Genomic DNA, 19475 nt, shown 5'->3' with positions numbered 1-19475 from the left:
CCTGTTTTCATACGTATAATTTTTGGCTAAATTGGGACAAGTTTTGGTATAAGCCTCTTGCAAAACCGGAGATTCTCTCAACAAGCCTCGTGGTTCCGAGAGGGAACGTGTCACCTTTGTGTGCGAAACGATATACGCTGCCTCCCCCCTAATTTTATTTATAGAGGCAACATAGAACTATATGAGTGCCCTGCTAAATTTTGGAATTATTTTGGGTTCATTTGCCTTTTATACATTAATTGAGTTTCTGGACTTTTAATGTGCATAATATAAATATGAATTGCAAGCACATGCTCCGGTGCACCAAAGTGGGATGAAAAATCACATGTGTGTCCTTGGTTGAATTTCTAGGTCCCATGGAAGAAATGAGAATGAAATTCAAACATCTGGGCGTCATGACTCGGCCGAGACCATCGAGAAACTTTGATTTTAAATTCATGTAAATCCAAAACTCGCCTGGAAATCATGAAACTTGGCATGGTGTCATGTCATGGCACTAACATGTTGTGGTAAAAAATTGGACCGATTTGGAAGCTCGTTGTTCTAAGAGGGAACATGCCACCTTTGAGTGTGAAACGATATACGCTGCCCCCCCTTGAGTTTCTTAACAAAGGCAACATAGAACTACATTAGTGCCCTGTTAAATTTTGGAATTATTCCGGGTTCGTTTGTCATTTTTATACATTAATTGAGTTTCTGGTCATTTAATGTGCATAAGTCAAATTTGAACTACAAGCACATGCTCTCGTGCACCAAAGTTGGTTGAGAAATCACATTTCTGTCCTCGGGTGAATTTCTAGGTCCCATGCAAGAAATGAGAATAAAATTAAAACATCTGGGCATCGTGGCTTGGCCGAGAACATTGAGAAACTTGGTTTTAAAATTCTTGTAAATCCAAAACACGTTTGAAAATCATGGAACTTGGCATGGATGTCATGTCATGGTACTACCATGTTGTGGTACAAAAATAGGCCGAATAGGAACAGATTTTGGTATAAGCTTTTGCAAACCGAAGCTTCTCTCAAGAAGGCTCGTGGTTCTGAGAGGGAACGTGCCACCTTTGAGTGTGAAATGATATACGTTGTCCCCCTTGAGTTTATTTACAAAGGCAACATTGAACTACATGAGTGCCCTGTTAAATTTTGGAATTATTCCGGCTTCGTTTGGCCTTATTTACAGATTAATTGAGTTTTTGGTCATTTAATGTGCATAATTCAAATTTGAACTACAAGCACATGCTCCCGTGCACCAAAGTTGGTTGAAAAATCACATTTGTGTCCTTGGGTGAAAGAGTAGGTCCCATGCAAAAATTGAGAATAAAATTCAAATATCTAGGCATCATGGCTCGGTCGAGAACATTGAGAAATTTGGTTTTAAAATCATGAAACTTGGCATGGTGTCATGTCATGGTAGTACCATGCCGTGGTAAAAAAATTGGCCGAATAGGAACAAATTTTGGTATAAGCTTCTTGTAAATCAGAGCTTCTCTCAAGAAGGCTTGTGGTTCTGGGAGGGAACGTGTCACCATTGTGTGCATAATTCAAATTTGAAATACAAGCACATGTTCCAGTGCACCAAAGTTGGTTGAAAAATCACATGTGTGTCCTCGGGTAAATTTCTAGGTTCCATGCAAGAAATGGGAATGAAATTCAAAATTCTGGGCGTCGTGGCTGGGTTGGAAACATTGAGAAACTTAGTTTTTTAATTCCTGTAAATCCAAAACACGCATGAAAATAATGAAACTTGGCTTGGTGCCATGACATGGCACCAACATGTTGTGGTAAATTTGCAGTCCAATTTGTGAAGGCGCACACATTAACAATCAACAAAGTCATTTTGGAACAAGTGTTGTCACGTTACAATCGGAAACACAATATTATTGAAACCATGGGCGTTCTACTTACTAGTACCATTTACGTGCCGCCACGCGTCCCCATTTTTTATTAGCTAGGAGGCGCCGTGCAGGGTAGCTATTTGAGTACGAGAGGCGTGCGATCAGACCCCTACGCGTGCTTATCGGGAGGAGAGCCCTTTGACCTCCATCTGCCGTCCAGCTCTCTCCCAAGGTCTCCATTAATGGCGCCCGAGCCTCTGTTTAATGGTGTGGCTATGTCTCACTCGACTGAAATTTAAGAGAGAAAAAAGAAAATCTGAAAGCACGAATCTTGATGTAAGATCCGACGGACCTATATAGCATCTACCGCGACTTATAGCAAGACTGATGAATATATAAGGACGATTAATTTTTCTTTTTTGATCAAAGAAGGGCTTGCCCCTTTCGATTTTCATTACTGAAAACTACCACAATTCACAAGAAGTTCAGCACAACTCCAGCCTAACACGAAGGACTAAAAGCTACCAGATTGAAATCGCAACATCCCAAGAGGCCAACAAAGGCCAAACATCTGCGCTAGAACCCAACATTTCACAACCGACGACACAATCCACATCCTAAACCGATTATTACATCAAAAGAAACCAGGAAATTAGTCTCCGCGGCGAGCGGTGATGAGCTCTTTCGTGTCCTCAAGATGCTGCTTCAGAACATCCATGGATTCCTCCACCAGCCTTTGGCGCTCGTTGTGGAGCATGTCATTCTCGTCCATAAGTTTCTTGACAAGGCACTGGTCTCCTCCTGCTGGTCTGCACTTCGGATGATCTTCTCCCTCAGCAGGTCGCGCTCGGCCCGGAGCCTCTCATTGCCCTCCCTTAGTTGCCGGATGACGCCGGTAGCCTGTTCAAACGAGGCTATCATGTCGTCCTGCAACCTCGCCGAGCCAGAGATCTGATCCATCTGGCTATGGACGATCGCATGCATGCGCCTGTAACAGTCATCGCCTGCCCGCGAGAAAATTTCCCAGGCCGCCGCGGCGCGGTGGGACATCTCTGCAGCATTCGTCGCGCGGCGGTACATTTCTGCTGCTTTCGCGGCGCGGCCGGACCGGTCTGCTGCATCGACGGTGCGGCGGGACCTCCGTGCTGCTTCAGCGGCGCGGCGGGACCTCTGTGCTGCTACTTTCGCGCGACGGGACATATCGGCTGCTCTCGCAGCGAGGCAGGACATCTCTCTTGTTGGAAATATGCCCTAGAGGCAATAATAAAAGTATTATTATTATATTTCCTTGTTCATGATAATTGTCTTTTATTCATGCTATAACTGTATTATCCGGAAATCGTAATACACATGTGAATACATAGACCACAATATGTCCCTAGTGAGCCTCTAGTTGACTAGCTCATTGTGATCAACAGATAGTCATGGTTTCCTGGCTATGGACATTGGATGTCGTTGATAACGGGATCACATCATTAGGAGAATGATGTGATGGACAAGACCCAATCCTAAGACTAGCACAAAAGATCGTGTAGTTCATTTGCTAGAGCTTTGCCAATGTCAAGTATCTCTTCCTTTGACCATGAGATCGTGTAACTCCTGGATACCGTAGGAGTGCTTTGGGTGTATCAAACGTCACAACATAACTGGGTGACTATAATGGTGCACTACAGGTATCTCCGAAAGTATCTATTGTTTTATGCGGATCGAGACTGGGATTTGTCACTCCGTGTAAACGGAGAGGTATCTTTGGGCCCACTCGGTAGGACATCATCATATGCGCAATGTGACCAAGGAGTTGATCACGGGATGATGTGTTACGGAACGAGTAAAGTGACTTGCCGGTAACGAGATTGAACAAGGTATTGGATACCGACGATCGAATCTCGGGCAAGTAACATACCGATAGACAAAGGGAATTGAATACGGGATTGATTAAGTCCTTGACATCGTGGTTCATCCGATGAGATCATCGTGGAACATGTGGGAGCCAACATGGGTATCCAGATCCCGCTGTTGGTTATTGACCGGAGAACGTCTCGGTCATGTCTGCATGTCTCCCGAACCCGTAGGGTCTACACACTTAAGGTTCGATGACGCTAGGGTTATAAAGGAAGCTTGTATGTGGTTACCGAATGTTGTTTGGAGTCCCGGATGAGATCCCGGACGTCACGAGGAGCTCCGGAATGGTCCGGAGGTAAAGATTTATATATAGGAAGTCTTGTTTTGGCCATCGGGACAAGTTTCGGGGTCATCGGTATTGTACCGGGACCGCCGGAAGGGTCCCGGGGGCCCACCGGGTGGGGCCACCTGCCCCGGGGGGGCCACATGGGCTGTAGGGGGTGTGCCTTGGCCTACATGGGCCAAGGGCACCAGCCCCAAGAGGCCCATGCGCCTAGGGAACCCTAGAGGGAAGAGTGCTCAAGGGGGAAGGCACCTCCGAGGTGCCTTGGGGAGGATGGACTCCTCCCCCCCCCCTCTTGGCCGCACCCTTTCTTGGAGTAAGGGGCAAGGCTGCGCCTTCCCCCTCTCCCTTGCCCCTATATATAGTGGAGGGGAGGGAGGGCATCCACACCTGAGCCCTTGGCGCCTCCCTCCCTCCCGTGACACCTCCTCCTCTCCCGTAGGTGCTTGGCGAAGCCCTGCAGGATTGCCACGCTCCTCCACCACCACCACGCCGTTGTGCTGCTGTTGGATGGAGTCTTCCTCAACCTCTCCCTCTCTCCTTGCTGGATCAAGGCGTGGGAGACGTCACCGGGCTGTACGTGTGTTGAACGCGGAGGTGCCGTCCGTTCGGCACTTGATCATCGGTGATTTGAATCACGACGAGTACGACTCCATCAACCCCGTTCACTTGAACGCTTCCGCTTAGCGATCTACAAGGGTATGTAGATGCACTCTCCTTCTACTCGTAGCTGGTCTCTCCATAGATAGATCTTGGTGACGCGTAGGAAAATTTTGAATTTCTGCTACGTTCCCCAACAGTGGCATCATGAGCTAGGTCTATTGCGTAGATTCTTTGCACGAGTAGAACACAAAGTAGTTGTGGGCGTTGATGTTGTTCAATATGCTTACCGTTACTAGTCCAATCTTGTTTCGACGGTATTGTGGGATGAAGCGGCCCGGACCAACCTTACACGTACTCTTACGTGAGACAGGTTCCACCGATTGACATGCACTTGGTGCATAAGGTGGCTAGCGGGTGCCAGTCTCTCCCACTTTAGTCGGAACGGATTCGATGAAAAGGGTCCTTATGAAGGGTAAATAGCAATTGGCATATCACGTTGTGGTTTTGCGTAGGTAAGAAACGTTCTTGCTAGAAACCCATAGCAGCCACGTAAAACATGCAAACAACAATTAGAGGACGTCTAACTTGTTTTTGCAGGGTATGCTATGTGATGTGATATGGCCAAAAGGATGTGATGAATGATATATGTGATGTATGAGATTGATCATGTTCTTGTAATAGGATTCACGACTTGCATGTCGATGAGTATGACAACCGGCAGGAGCCATAGGAGTTGTCTTTATTTTTTGTATGACCTGCGTGTCATTGAAGAACGCCATGTAACTTACTTTACTTTATTGCTAAACGCGTTAGCCATAGAAGTAGAAGTAGTCGTTGGCGTGACAACTTCATGAAGACACGATGATGGAGATCATGATGATGGAGATCATGGTGTCATGCCGGTGACGATGATGATCATGGAGCCCCGAAGATGAAGATCAAAAGGAGCAAAATGATATTGGCCATATCATGTCACTATTTGATTGCATGTGATGTTTATCATGTTTATGCATCTTGTTTACTTAGGACGACGGTAGTAAATAAGATGATCCCTTACAAAATTTCAAGAAGTGTTCTCCCCTAACTGTGCACCGTTGCTACAGTTCGTCGCTTCTAAGCACCACGTGATGATCGGGTGTGATGGATTCTTACGTTCACATACAACGGGTGTAAGACAGTTTTACACAGCGAAAACACTTAGGGTTAACTTGACGAGCCTAGCATGTGCAGACATGGCCTCGGAACACGGAGACCGAAAGGTCGAGCATGAGTCGTATAGTAGATACGATCAACATGAAGATGTTCACCGATGATGACTAGTCCGTCTCACGTGATGATCGGACACGGCCTAGTTGACTCGGATCATGTGATCACTTAGATGACCAGAGGGATGTCTATCTAAGTGGGAGTTCATAAGATGAACTTAATTATCTTGAACATAGTCAAAAGACCTTTTGCAAATTATGTCGTAGCTCGCGCTTTAGTTCTACTGTTTTAGATATGTTCCTAGAGAAAATATAGTTGAAAGTTGATAGTAGCAATTATGCGGACAGTAGAAAGCTTATGTCCTTAATGCACTGCTCAGTGTGCTGAACCCCAAACGTCGTTTGTGGATGTTTCGAACATCGAACATACACGTTTTGATAACTACGTGATAGTTCAATTAAATGGTTTAAGTAGAGGCACCAAAGACGTTTTCGAAACGTCGCGGAACATATGAGATGTTTCGAGGGCTGAAATTGGGATTTCAGGCTCGTGCCCACGTCAAGAGGTATGAGACCTCCGGCGATTTTCTTAGCCTGCAAACTAAGGGAGAAAAGCTCAATCGTTGAGCTTGTGCTCAGATTGTCTGAGTGCAACAATCACTTGAATCAAGTGGGAGTTAATCTTCCAGATGAGATAGTGATGTTTCCCCAAAGTCATTGCCACCAAGCTGCTAGAGCTTCGTGATGAACTATAACATATCAGGGATAGATATGATGATCCTTGAGGTATTCGCGATGTTTGACACCGCGAAAGTAGAAATCAAGAAGGAGCATCAATTGTTGATGGTTGGTGAAACCACTAGTTTCAAGAAGGGCAAGGGAACAAAGGGATACTTCATGAAACGGCAATTCAGCTGCTGCTCTAGTGAAGAAACCCAAGGTTGAACCCAAACCCGAGACTAAGTGCTACTGTAATAAAGGGAACAGCCACTGGAGCAGAATTACCCTAGATACTTGGTAGATGAGAAGGCTGGCAAGGTCGATAGAAGTATATTGGATATACATTGTGTTGATGTGTACTTTACTAGTACTCCTAGTAGCACCAGGGTATTAGATACCGGTTCAGTTGCTAAGTGTTAGTAACTCGAAATAAAAAGCTACGGAATAAACGGAGACTAGCTAAAGGTGAGCTGACGATATGTGTTGGAAGTGTTTCCAAGTTTGATGTGATCAAACATCGCACGCTCCCTCTACCATCAAGATTAGTATTAAACCTGAATGGTTTATTGAATCTCGATCGTAGTGATACACATTTTCATGCCAAAAGATATAAGATAGTAATGATAGTACCACTTACTTGTGGCACTGACATGTAAGTCATATTGGTATAAAACGCATGAAGAAGCTCCATGTTGATGGATCTTTGGACTCACTCGTTTTTGAAAGGTTTGAGACATGCGAACCATGTCTATTGGTGTATACGCATGAAGAAACTCCATGCAGATGGATCGTTTGAACTCACTTGATTTTGAATCACTTGAGATATGCAAATCATACCACATGGACAAGATGACTGAAAAGCCTCGGTTTCAGTAAGATGGAACAAGATAGCAACTTGTTGGAAGCAACACATTTTGATGTGTGCAGTCCAATGAGTGCTGAGGCATGCAGTGAATATTGTTATGTTCTTACTTCACAGATGATTTGAGTAGATGTTGAGTATATCTACTTGATGAATCACGAGTCTGAATTATTGAAAGGTTCAAGTAATTTCAGTGTGAAGTTGGAAGATCGTCGTGATAAGAGGATAAAAATACCTATGATATGATCATAGAGATGAATATCTAAATTACGAGTTTGGCACGGAATTAAGACATTGTGGAAATTGTTTCACAACTAATACAGCCTGGAACACCATAGTGTGATGGTGTGTCCGAACATCATAGTTGCACCCTATTGGATATGGTGCGTACCATGATGTCTCTTATCAAATTACCACTATTGTTCATGGGTTAGGCATTAGAGACAACCACATTCACTTTAAATAGGGCACCACGTAATTCCGTTGAGATGACACCGTATGAATTATGGTTTAGAGAAACCTAAGTTGTCGTTTCTTAAAAGTTTGGGGCTACGACGCTTATGTGAAAAAGTTTCAGGCTGATAAGCTAGAACCCAAAGCGGATAAATGCATCTTCATAGGAATCCCAAAACAGTTGGGTATACCTCCTAATTCAGATCCGAAAGCAATATGGATTGTTTCTTGAATCGGGTCCTTTCTCGAGGAAAAGTTTCTCTCGAAAGAATTGAGTGGGAGGATGGTGGAAACTTGATGAGGTTATTGAACCGTCTCTTCAACTAGTGTGTGGCAGAGCACAGGAAGTTGTTCCTATGGCACCTACACCAATTGAAGTGGAAGCTTATGATATTGATCATGAAACTTCGGATCAAGTCACTACCAAACCTCGTGGGATGACAAGGATGCGTACTACTTCAGAGTGGTACGTAATCCTGTCTTGAAGGTCATGTTGCTAGACAACAATGAACCTACGAGCTATGGAGAAGCGATGGTGGGCCCGGATTCCGATAAATGGCTTGAGGCCATAAAATCCGAGAGAGGATCCATGTATGAAGACAAAGTGTAGACTTTGGCAGAACGGCTCGATGGTCGTAAGGCTAATGAGTACAGATGGATTTCAAAAGGAAGACGGACAATGATGGTAAATGTCACCATTAAGAAAGCTCGACTTGTCGTTAAAATGTTTTCCGACAAGTTCAAGGAGTTGACTACGATGAGATTTTCTCACTCGTAGCGATGCTAAGAGTCTGTTGAAATTATATTAGCGATTACTGCATTATTTATGAAATCTTGCAGATAGGATGTCAAAACATTGTTTCCTCGATGATTTTAATGAGGAAAGGTTGTATGTGATACAACCGGAAGGTTTTGTCAATCCCGAAAGATGCTAATAAGTATGCAAAGCTCCAGCAATCCTTCTAAGGACTGGAGTGAGCATCTCGGAGTTGGAATGTATGCTTTGATGATGATCAAAAATTTTGGGTTTGTACAAAGTTTATGAGAAACTTGTATTTCCAAAGAAGTGAGTGGGAGCACTATAGAATTTCTGATGAGTATATGTTGTTGACATATTGTTGATCAGAAATGACGTAGAATTTCTGGAAAGCATATAGGGTTATTTTGAAAGTGTTTTTCAATGGAAAGCCTGGATTAAGCTACTTGAACATTGAGCATCAAGATCTATAAGGATAGATCAAAATGCTTAATAATACTTTCAAATGAGCACATACCTTGACATGATCTTGAAGGTGTTCAAGATGGACCAGTCAAAGAAGGAGTTCTTGCCTGAGTTGTAAGGTATGAAGTTAAGACTTAAAGCTCGACCACGGCAGAATAGAGAGAAAGGACGAAGGTCGTCCCCTATGCTTAAGACGTAGGCTCTTCAGTATGCTATGCTGTGTACCGCACCTGAAGTGTGCCTTGCCATGAGTCAGTCAAGGGGTACAAGAGTGATCCAAGAATGGCTCACAGGACAGCGGTCAAAGTTATCCTTAGTAACTAGTGGACTAAGGAATTTTCTCGATTATGGAGGTGGTAAAAGAGTTCGTCGTAAAGGTTATGACGATGCAAGCTTGACACCTATCCGGATAGCTCTGAGTAGAGAGACCGGATACATATAATGGAGCAATAATTTAGAATAGCTCCAAGTAGAACAGTTGTTTGGAATAGCTCCAAACAGAGCGTGGTAGCTGCATCTAGGAGATGACATAGAGATTTGTAAAGCACACACGGATCTGAAAGGTTCAGACCCGTTGACTAAAACCTCTCTCACAAGCAACATGATCAAACATAAAACTCATTGAGTGTTAATCACATAGTGATGTGAACTAGACTACTGACTCTAGTAAACTCTTGGGTATTAGTCACATGGCGATGTGACCTGTGAGTGTTAATCACATGGCGATGTGAACTAGATTATTGACTCTAGTGCAAGTGGGAGACTGTTGGAAATATGCCCTAGAGGCAATAATAAAAGTATTATTATTATATTTCCTTGTTCATGATAATTGTCTTTTATTCATGCTATAACTGTATTATCCGGAAATCGTAATACACGTGTGAATACATAGACCACAATATGTCCCTAGTGAGCCTCTAGTTGACTAGCTCGTTGTGATCAACAGATAGTCATGGTTTCCTGGCTATGGACATTGGATGTCGTTGATAACGGGATCACATCATTAGGAGAATGATGTGATGGACAAGACCCAATCCTAAGACTAGCACAAAAGATCGTGTAGTTCATTTGCTAGAGCTTTGCCAATGTCAAGTATCTCTTCCTTTGACCATGAGATCGTGTAACTCCTGGATACCGTAGGAGTGCTTTGGGTGTATCAAACGTCACAACGTAACTGGGTGACTATAAAGGTGCACTACAGGTATCTCCGAAAGTATCTATTGTTTTATGCGGATCGAGACTGGGATTTGTCACTCCGTGTAAACGGAGAGGTATCTCTGGGCCCACTCGGTAGGACATCATCATATGCGCAATGTGACCAAGGAGTTGATCACGGGATGATGTGTTACGGAACGAGTAAAGTGACTTGCCGGTAACGAGATTGAACAAGGTATTGGATACCGACGATCGAATCTCGGGCAAGTAACATACCGATAGACAAAGGGAATTGAATACGGGATTGATTAAGTCCTTGACATCGTGGTTCATCCGATGAGATCATCGTGGAACATGTGGGAGCCAACATGGGTATCCAGATCCCGCTGTTGGTTATTGACCGGAGAACGTCTCGGTCATGTCTGCATGTCTCCCGAACCCGTAGGGTCTACACACTTAAGGTTCGATGACGCTAGGGTTATAAAGGAAGCTTGTATGTGGTTACCGAATGTTGTTCGGAGTCCCGGATGAGATCCCGGACGTCACGAGGAGCTCCGGAATGGTCCGGAGGTAAAGATTTATATATAGGAAGTCCTGTTTTGGCCATCGGGACAAGTTTCGGGGTCATCGGTATTGTACCGGGACCGCCGGAAGGGTCCCGGGTGGGGCCACCTGCCCCGGGGGGCCACATGGGCTGTAGGGGGTGTGCCTTGGCCTACATGGGCCAAGGGCACCAGCCCCAAGAGGCCCATGCGCCTAGGGAACCCTAGAGGGAAGAGTCCTCAAGGGGGAAGGCACCTCCGAGGTGCCTTGGGGAGGATGGACTCCTCCCCCCCCCTCTTGGCTGCACCCTTTCTTGGAGTAAGGGGCAAGGCTGCGCCTTCCCCCTCTCCCTTGCCCCTATATATAGTGGAGGGGAGGGAGGGCATCCACACCTGAGCCCTTGGCGCCTCCCTCCCTCCCGTGACACCTCCTCCTCTCCCGTAGGTGCTTGGCGAAGCCCTGCAGGATTGCCACGCTCCTCCACCACCACCACGCCGTTGTGCTACTGTTGGATGGAGTCTTCCTCAACCTCTCCCTCTCTCCTTGCTGGATCAAGGCGTGGGAGACGTCACCGGGCTGTACGTGTGTTGAACGCGGAGGTGTCGTCTGTTCGGCACTTGATCATCGGTGATTTGAATCACGACGAGTACGACTCCATCAACCCCGTTCACTTGAACGCTTCCGCTTAGCGATCTACAAGGGTATGTAGATGCACTCTCCTTCTACTCGTAGCTGGTCTCTCCATAGATAGATCTTGGTGACGCGTAGGAAAATTTTGAATTTCTGCTACGTTCCCCAACATCTCTTTCTTCCGCTTCCATGCTCGCCTCTCCCTGGTGGCAATCTCTCGACCCAGAACTCATGATGGCCATGGCTGACGCAAGGGAAGGATGCTGAATGACTTTGTTTTTGTGGATGAGGAGTTGAGGAGGAATGTGCAGTCATCTTGGCATACTAGTATTTATAACCGAGTACTAATCTATACCTACTATTAAAGGGAATAGGTATTCTTAGTTTGGTTTAGTCCTTTTCGTTTGGTTTGAATGCATGCTAAGCGATCTGGGCCAGGTACTTGTACGTTGATGGGCCTTTTATGGGCTTTTATAGAGACTGCGGATAATAATTAGGTCAAAATAAATCAATATTGTCGAAATTGATCACAGGAACTCCTATCTGGATGTTTTATGTAACAACCAACGACCTATACACCATTCACATTTACTAATCCCAACTCGTTCTAAATATATGAGTGGCAGCCCTCGTGTTTAGGGCGAGCTAATTAAAGGAAGGGCTTGAGGTAAAAATATAGCATAATTTAAAAAAGATTTGTAGGCTTTAATGTGTTGGGCTACTAAATTAGAAAAGGAATAATTTGATTCCCGACTAAAACAGGTGAGGACGTCATGGTAACTAAAGGAAGAATTTTACTTAAATGGAATCGATGGAAGATTATGCCCGGCAAAGAAAATATAACATGGCTAAATTGCATCGTATTTTTTTATGTTCATTTTATAGAAGGATGCTATGAGACATTATGCTTGAACAAAACACCATTTTTTCCTGTTGCAACGCACGGGCATATGTGCTAGTACGCCCCTAAGTGGGAAACCGTTTAGGTTGTGATCGGTGTGAACAGGTTTGCAATTCAATATAGCATGGAGTAATTTGGAATGTGACGAGACGCAAGCTCAAAATTTATTGACGGTTCTAGTTTCGAAGTGCGGCACTATTCCCGGATGGAGTACTTCTTTTTCTACTCCCTCATTTCCGGTTTTATAGGGCTTATCACAAAAATTTATTTTTTCCATTTTATAAGGCTCAATTTGGTTGTTCCCCAACACATGTTCAGATTCCAAGGTGCATTAAATCATTGCATGCAAGTATTAAGAGAAAATTGACCAATGCATGTACTTTATGCATGCATGCATTGCAATTAATGCATTGATAAACATAATTTTTTGAGAAAAACAATAACCGTGTGGCGAGCTCTAGGCTAGTCTTTTTTTTCAGACGCATTAAACCTATCTCTCGGGACTTCTCGCATGCACCATCGTGCCACCCACAAAAACTTGTACTCTGAGTTTAGTAGTACGTTATACAGGAAGAGAAGAGGTGCATGCACGCACTCGTCCTCTCACACACGCGTCTGTTTTTTCTCGGAAAGGAGGATGATGACCCCTGTCCTCTGCATCTGGGAGCCACACACGCAAATTATTGAAATATATCGAGTGCAGTGCTTTGATGTGTCGCGTCAACTCGTACATCAACGAGAAGTTTGATTATCCTCTCCCTCGCGGACTTAACTGCACCTGCCTTTGGTTGTATGACAGGTTGGCCACACACCTGTCGGGCCCACCTATCATGCACACAAAGGCAGGAGCGTCCCTCCCTCGCCCATGAGCGTGGTGGCTGGCAAGACTAGGAGAAGCTTTCGCTACACGCTCTCTCTCCCGCACGCGGTGGACATGCAACAGTTCATCGGTGTCAGATGGCCAGAAGCGTACTATAGTACTCCTCCATTGCAGTAGTATTCCATCATTGTTCGACTTCCCGAAGAGGCGAAGAGCCAAGCGCAGCACGCATGCTCGTGTGGCGGTTTCATGTGTAGAGTAGTCTAGGATAGCATGTACCGTGCCTGTAAGCTTAAAATCGTTGGGGTCGGCTCCATGCTCTGTGGCCGTCTCGAAGTTTTTTTAAAATTAAAATAGTCTTCTGGCCCTACCCAAAAACTGCCGCGCGTACTGCGCGGGAAAAGCCCCGCCCTCAACTTTTAACTACGCGAAAATAGTTTGAGATTGTTCGTTCTATATAAATACAGTACTTATTGTATGTTTATTCACCCGTGAGGTTGTTCAATGAATGGAGGGGCGGGGAGCACAAGTGAACAATACTGTAGTACTACTAGTAGTAGTAAGTAGGAGTCGTACAGTAGTCACCTTAAATAGAGAGTTTCTTTTCTTTAATGCCACGTACACAAATTGAAACGCTTGTTGTGGAGAGAAAAAAGATAATCACTCCACTATATATGGACGCAGGGGCCTGAGCGCTTGCTTTACTAGGGTTGCTCTCTTCATTCTCTCATCCTCTCCAGATATAAACAAGATAGCGGTAGTGACATTTTCTCTCTGCTCACCGCTGGTCACAGATCCGGCCGGATCCCTTCGGCCTGTGTGTGTAGAGGACTAAAAGGTGCATCGTTCACGTGGTCATCGCTGCCGAGGGAGGAAACCCACAGCTGCCAGAGGGGCCCGATCCTCTGTCCGTGTCGTTCTCTCCGACACATGGCCGGCTCGGGAGGTCCTCCGACCCTTCTTCCACCCTGCCGCATTGTCCGCAGATCCGACCTGTCGCCGCCGACATCCTGGCGACCCTCAGGTATAAGTTCTTCGAAAGCGGCCTTGCTCTACTGCCCCAGCTCCCCACGTGTCTGCATGTGCATCTTTTTCTACTCCCATCAACTCTTCCAAAGCCACCTAAATTTTTAGTATTATTAGAGGTAAAGCTACTTCATGCATTCGAATCTAGGGCTTTATTCAAACAACGAAGAAAGGGGGGAAAGTTGTAGCATGAATCTAGGACTTGATTCAAAGAGGAAATGATATGGTGAAAGTAGTAGAATCCTGATACCCAACCGGTCTCTTGGTTGAAATGGGAAATAATGGGAAAACGCAGTACAAACTGGATAAGGAACAGATCTATTATTGGTCGAAAAAAGGATAGAAAGTGGCGGCCGGTGGACAAGTCAACAGAGTATGTCCAGGATTAGATTTGTTGCCATCACATAGTAAAAGGTCTCCAGGATTAGATTTGCTGCCCTCACATAGTAAAAGGTCTCAGGATTAGATTTGCTACCCTCACATAGTAAAAGGTCTCTAGGATTAGATTTGCTGCCCTCAAATAGTAAAAGGTCTCCAGTATTAGATTTGTTGCCCTCACATAGTACAAGGTCTCCAGGATTAGATTTGCTGCCCTCACATAGTACAATGGCACTCCTGCTGTTTTCCCCAGTATGATAAGTAAGTTGCTCCTTTACGCTCCTGAGTGTCTTGGTGTCCCCGCGGTCCCATGCCATTAAACCAACTCTTTAGCTGTTGTTGATTTACTATGTCTGTTAAACAAGCAATGCCACCATTAAAGATATCCCATATTTGAGGAATCTCATTGTTGATCATAATGCTTCTGCTAACATGAAGCATTGCTGACGTTTTAAAATTTCTACTGTCCTTGCATGATTGCCATGAACAAAATTAAGATGCTTCTTTTCATTTTGTATATGTTTCGTATATTCTTATTGACCATCAATTGTTTACTTTCTATCTTTTGTGCAGATAGGGATATCCATTTCACCTTGTTGCTATTGTGACCTTTTGGTGAACTGCACAAAACACTTTTTTTGGGAATGAGTGTCTTGTGTAGTTCAACTAAAATGTCACATGGGCAACATCTCTCAATTTTGGTGGAACTGCACAAAATGGTGATCGGAGTTTCCAAAATCTCCGTCAAGTTCTGCTGGTAATCTCGTGCAACATTTTATTAGCCTTTGTAAGATGGAGTCGTCACTGTCACCACAATAGCACTTTATTTTAGTGGAACTGCACAAAAGGATAAGAAAATTATAGTTGCACCTTACATGAGCCAGACATCCAACCTTAATGTTCCTCAATTTTAGTGCAACTACTAAAGAAGAACCTGCCAGCTCACAAGAGCAAGTACTTCTTGCTAGCTGAATGATGCAATCTTTGCTTCATTTCAGGTGAACTGCAGAAAAAGGCGCATGAATTGAATCATGGAAGTCCAAGCAGACCTCATCCAAGTAGAGCTGGAGGTTGAGTTCAAGGAGGCCGCTATTAAAGCGAAATCATGCTCTCCTGTCTCCTTGTTTGTGATGTGCAAACATGCTGTGCAAACAGGAATACTCAACTACAGATGTTGTGACGGTCAAGAGCATTCGCCAAGTTCTTCGATTGTATGACATGGCTAGCCAAGATGGATTTAATCCCGATATTCACTTTATCAAAAGGCTTTGATGGGTTGGTTCTGAATCTTGCAAGCTGGGAATCATTGGATGTGTAGGCATCTTTGTTGTACTTATTACTTGAATCTTATTTGTTAGTTCTAAATCTTGCAAGCTGGGAATCAATGAGATGTGTAGGCATCTTTGTTGTACTTATTATTTGGATCTTATTTGTTGGTTCTGAATCTTGCAAGCTGGGAATCAATGAGATGTGTAGGCATCTTTGTTGTACTTATTATTTGGATCTTATTTGTTGCTTCTGAATCTTGCAAGCTGGGAAACACGGCATGATGATGCAGAGGACAACAACCATAACAAACAGTTCAAACTTGGTAGTATTATCTTTGTGAAAGTGCGGCAAATGTGCTGATCGTGTGCGTCCTGAGAATAATAATTCTAATGTTGTGCATGTTGATCCTGTGGCACTGATAGAACGAGCAAATGCATTGCTTGTTTTAAGTATAAATTTCTATTAAAGCTAATTAAATTTAAGTAAAGTGACCACTAACTCCTGTTATTACAGTACCAATATAGACCCGCTCATGAATCGACGTGTGACCGAGGGTGCATCTTCTACCGGGCGTGCAGCGGACGAGCGAGGGGTAGTAACTATTGTCGCCTCTACACACTCAGCTTACTATTGAATCCCGTTCCCCAAGAGCTGAAAAATGAACTGCTACCGCCGCCTACACACTCGTTCACTCGAAGAGACTCCAATGGCGATCCGAGGGGTGAGCCTGCTGGATATGGACTTCAGCAAGGTGTTCCCCTTTGAGTTCGCCGTTCAGTCCTATGGCTACACCAAGTTGAATGTGATGTACACCAACGATACGAACTCGGTGAAGCTCTGCCTCGCCTTAGTCCTATGGCTGAACCAGGTTCTGGAGCATTCGCCCGTTTCATCGGCAGCGTCGACTGCACCTTCGCTACAGTGGAGAGAAGGAAGAACACGACGATTCGGCCATCTGGTGCAACAAGCTTGTCGACATCCAGAAGCAATACAAGATCATCAGCAACGGGCAGGAGAAGGACTCCATGGTTAACCTCGCTGAGACCATCATCGACCCCTGATACACCAACATGAAAGAAGATGACCTGAACACGTGGGAGGTACCTCTGAATCTAGCCTACATAACCTACGCGGCCAAGGAAGCATACGCGGGCTACGACATGTACAGGTAGATCTTGGACATGAGGGCGTGTCTACTTCCCATAACCGACGAGTACACGGACAGCCGCAGCGTCATGATCAAGCGTGCCAGGAAGGTCTAGATGTTGTACTTTATCTATTTATAAGCACCTTTATCATCTGAGTGTTTCATGCATTAGCCTATGTGTCGTAATTATCTATTTTGTCCGAAATATTTCTTTTAAGAACCCATTAACCTGATTGCTTTTCTTAGTGGCTATTTGCTTATGTATGTAAACTAGTTCACTTGTCCGTAAAAAAAACTAGTTCACTCGGTTGCCATGCTTTGAATCTCCTTCCTCCCAACATATTCCCCTCCTCAGGTGGACCCAGCAGGTCTCTGAATTTTCTCCCACTTCCTTTTTCGATGTAAACTGAGTTTTCTCCCAGTACTTTCCCCGTCTAGCCCAACATGATATTTTCACCCAGCCCAGCAAGTCCGCGGATTTCAAGAAAAATGCAAATGGGATTTAAACGGGCTGCATAGATGCTACATCATTGTTTCACCCAGCCCACCAAATGGACTAAAAAACAAATGGACTGACAGCTGGGTCCACGGCCACAGCCCGGTTTTTTTGTGATTTGCCAAGTAAGTCGCTTTGTCAGGCCTGTTGGGCTACAAATCTTTCAAGACGAGGAGAGCTTCATTCGGCTGGCCGAGAAAATGGCCTATCAGTAATGAGAAATGGGTTGTACATTTTTAAAACACATCAAACCGACAATTAGTTTCAAATATCTTTTTTCATTTAGAGATTTTAAATTACATTAATTTTTATGCGTGCAGAATTTGTTGGATTTTATATTGATATACATTTATTTTTTAAATCAGTTTGAATGTGAGTCAAAATTTCGGGATAAAAACAGTTCGGACCGCACCGAAATATGCAAAATTTCATATAATTTTTTAACCGTGTCCACAGTATGGGTTGTAATGCTAACAAAAAGAATATGGGCTCCAAAAAAAACCTTAAGAATTAGCAAATGGGCTGTAAATTATTAGAAATAATGGCAGATGGGATGTATGTTGTTTTCCACAGATTTGAGGCTTTCTTAAAAAAAGGTTGACGCACAAGTAGTGACTGTTGGATGGCCATCCAACGGCCGTCGTGCTTCTTCAATCTCTGCTCTTCCTGCTCCAGCCACTCAAACAAGCATCGTCGGGACTGCCTGCTCCCTCCTCCCCGCGGCCGGCTCTGCTGCCGCGCAGGCCTCACCGCCCCACCGTACTCCCATCGCTGGCCTAGCCATCCCTCTACTCACCCACACCTGCTGTTATTCTCCGACGACGGCAGATGAACTAGTAAACCCTTGTACAGTCGTACTGCCCTCCGTGTGGAAAACAATTGTCGAGTCTTCCCTGCCTCCGTGTCGTTCCCTTCCTAGGCCTCGCTGTCGTCCACCGCCCTGGTGCTCTCGGCGCGGCATGGTCAACATGGTCAAGGAACGGCTTCCATCGGACGTGGACTATACGTGGAGAGCCTGACAGCTGGGTCCACGGCCGCAGCAAGGAAGTGCCTCCTTATTACGTGCAAAATAATTATTCCTCCACGTGACAGCGGGGACCCACCGGATGGGCCACCATATTTCACGAAAAAAACGTTTGCCCCTGACTACTGGGACCCACCAGCTACATCTTCGCACGCAAGGAAGTGCGTCCGGGCAAAAAACGATTCGCCCCCCCCCCCTGACTGCTGGGACCCACCAGCTACATCTTCGCAGGCAAGGAAGTGCCTGACAGTCGGGACCCACCTGGTCGAAGTGTACGTAGCGTTGTTATTCTGGTCACGAACCAGTACGTACATATATATTGGTTGATGTAGAGGCGCGCACGTGTCGTAGTAGAGGCACGTACGTGTCGTAGTAGATGCGCGCATGTAGCATGTACACGTACGTACAGCGGCCAGGGTGCAAGAAAGAAAATATGGCCACGTACATACATACGAGCAGGGTCTCGAACACCTACTCGCGCGTACGTACGGCCAGGGCTCGTGTACATGGCTGGGTCGGAACGGAGAAACAGCGTCGTCGTCGTGTTCATGGGGAGGCAACGGAGTGCGTCGTGTTCATGGGGAGGCAACGGAATGTGTCGTGTTCATCGGGAGGCAACGGAACGCGTGGGAGCCAACCGGCTGGGTCGGAACGGAATGCGTGGTCGTTTTCATCGAGAGGGCTTGGACGGAACAGGCGATGGAAACGAGGCCTGGCATACCGCAAAACAAAGGAAACGGCCTTGTGTTCGACCGGCCATGTTCGAAACGGGATCCTGTTCATTGGGAGGGGTCTGGCGTACCACAAAACGGAGGAAACGGACCTCCTACGGTCGAAAAAGGGGTTCTATTGATTGGGAGGGGTGTGGCGTACCACAGAACGGACGAAACGGACTTGTGTTGGAGCGCTACGGTCGAAACGGGGGTCCTGTTCATCGGGAGGGGTGTGGCGTACCGCAAAACGGGACTCCACGGGATACTGTTCATCTCCACCGTCGACCTC

The sequence above is a fragment of the Triticum aestivum genome, chromosome 3A, assembly GCF_018294505.1.
Source record: "Triticum aestivum cultivar Chinese Spring chromosome 3A, IWGSC CS RefSeq v2.1, whole genome shotgun sequence".
Lineage (NCBI taxonomy): Eukaryota > Viridiplantae > Streptophyta > Magnoliopsida > Poales > Poaceae > Triticum > Triticum aestivum.
The sequence above is the reverse complement of the archived record's forward strand: the minus strand, read 5'-3'. Positions refer to the sequence as shown.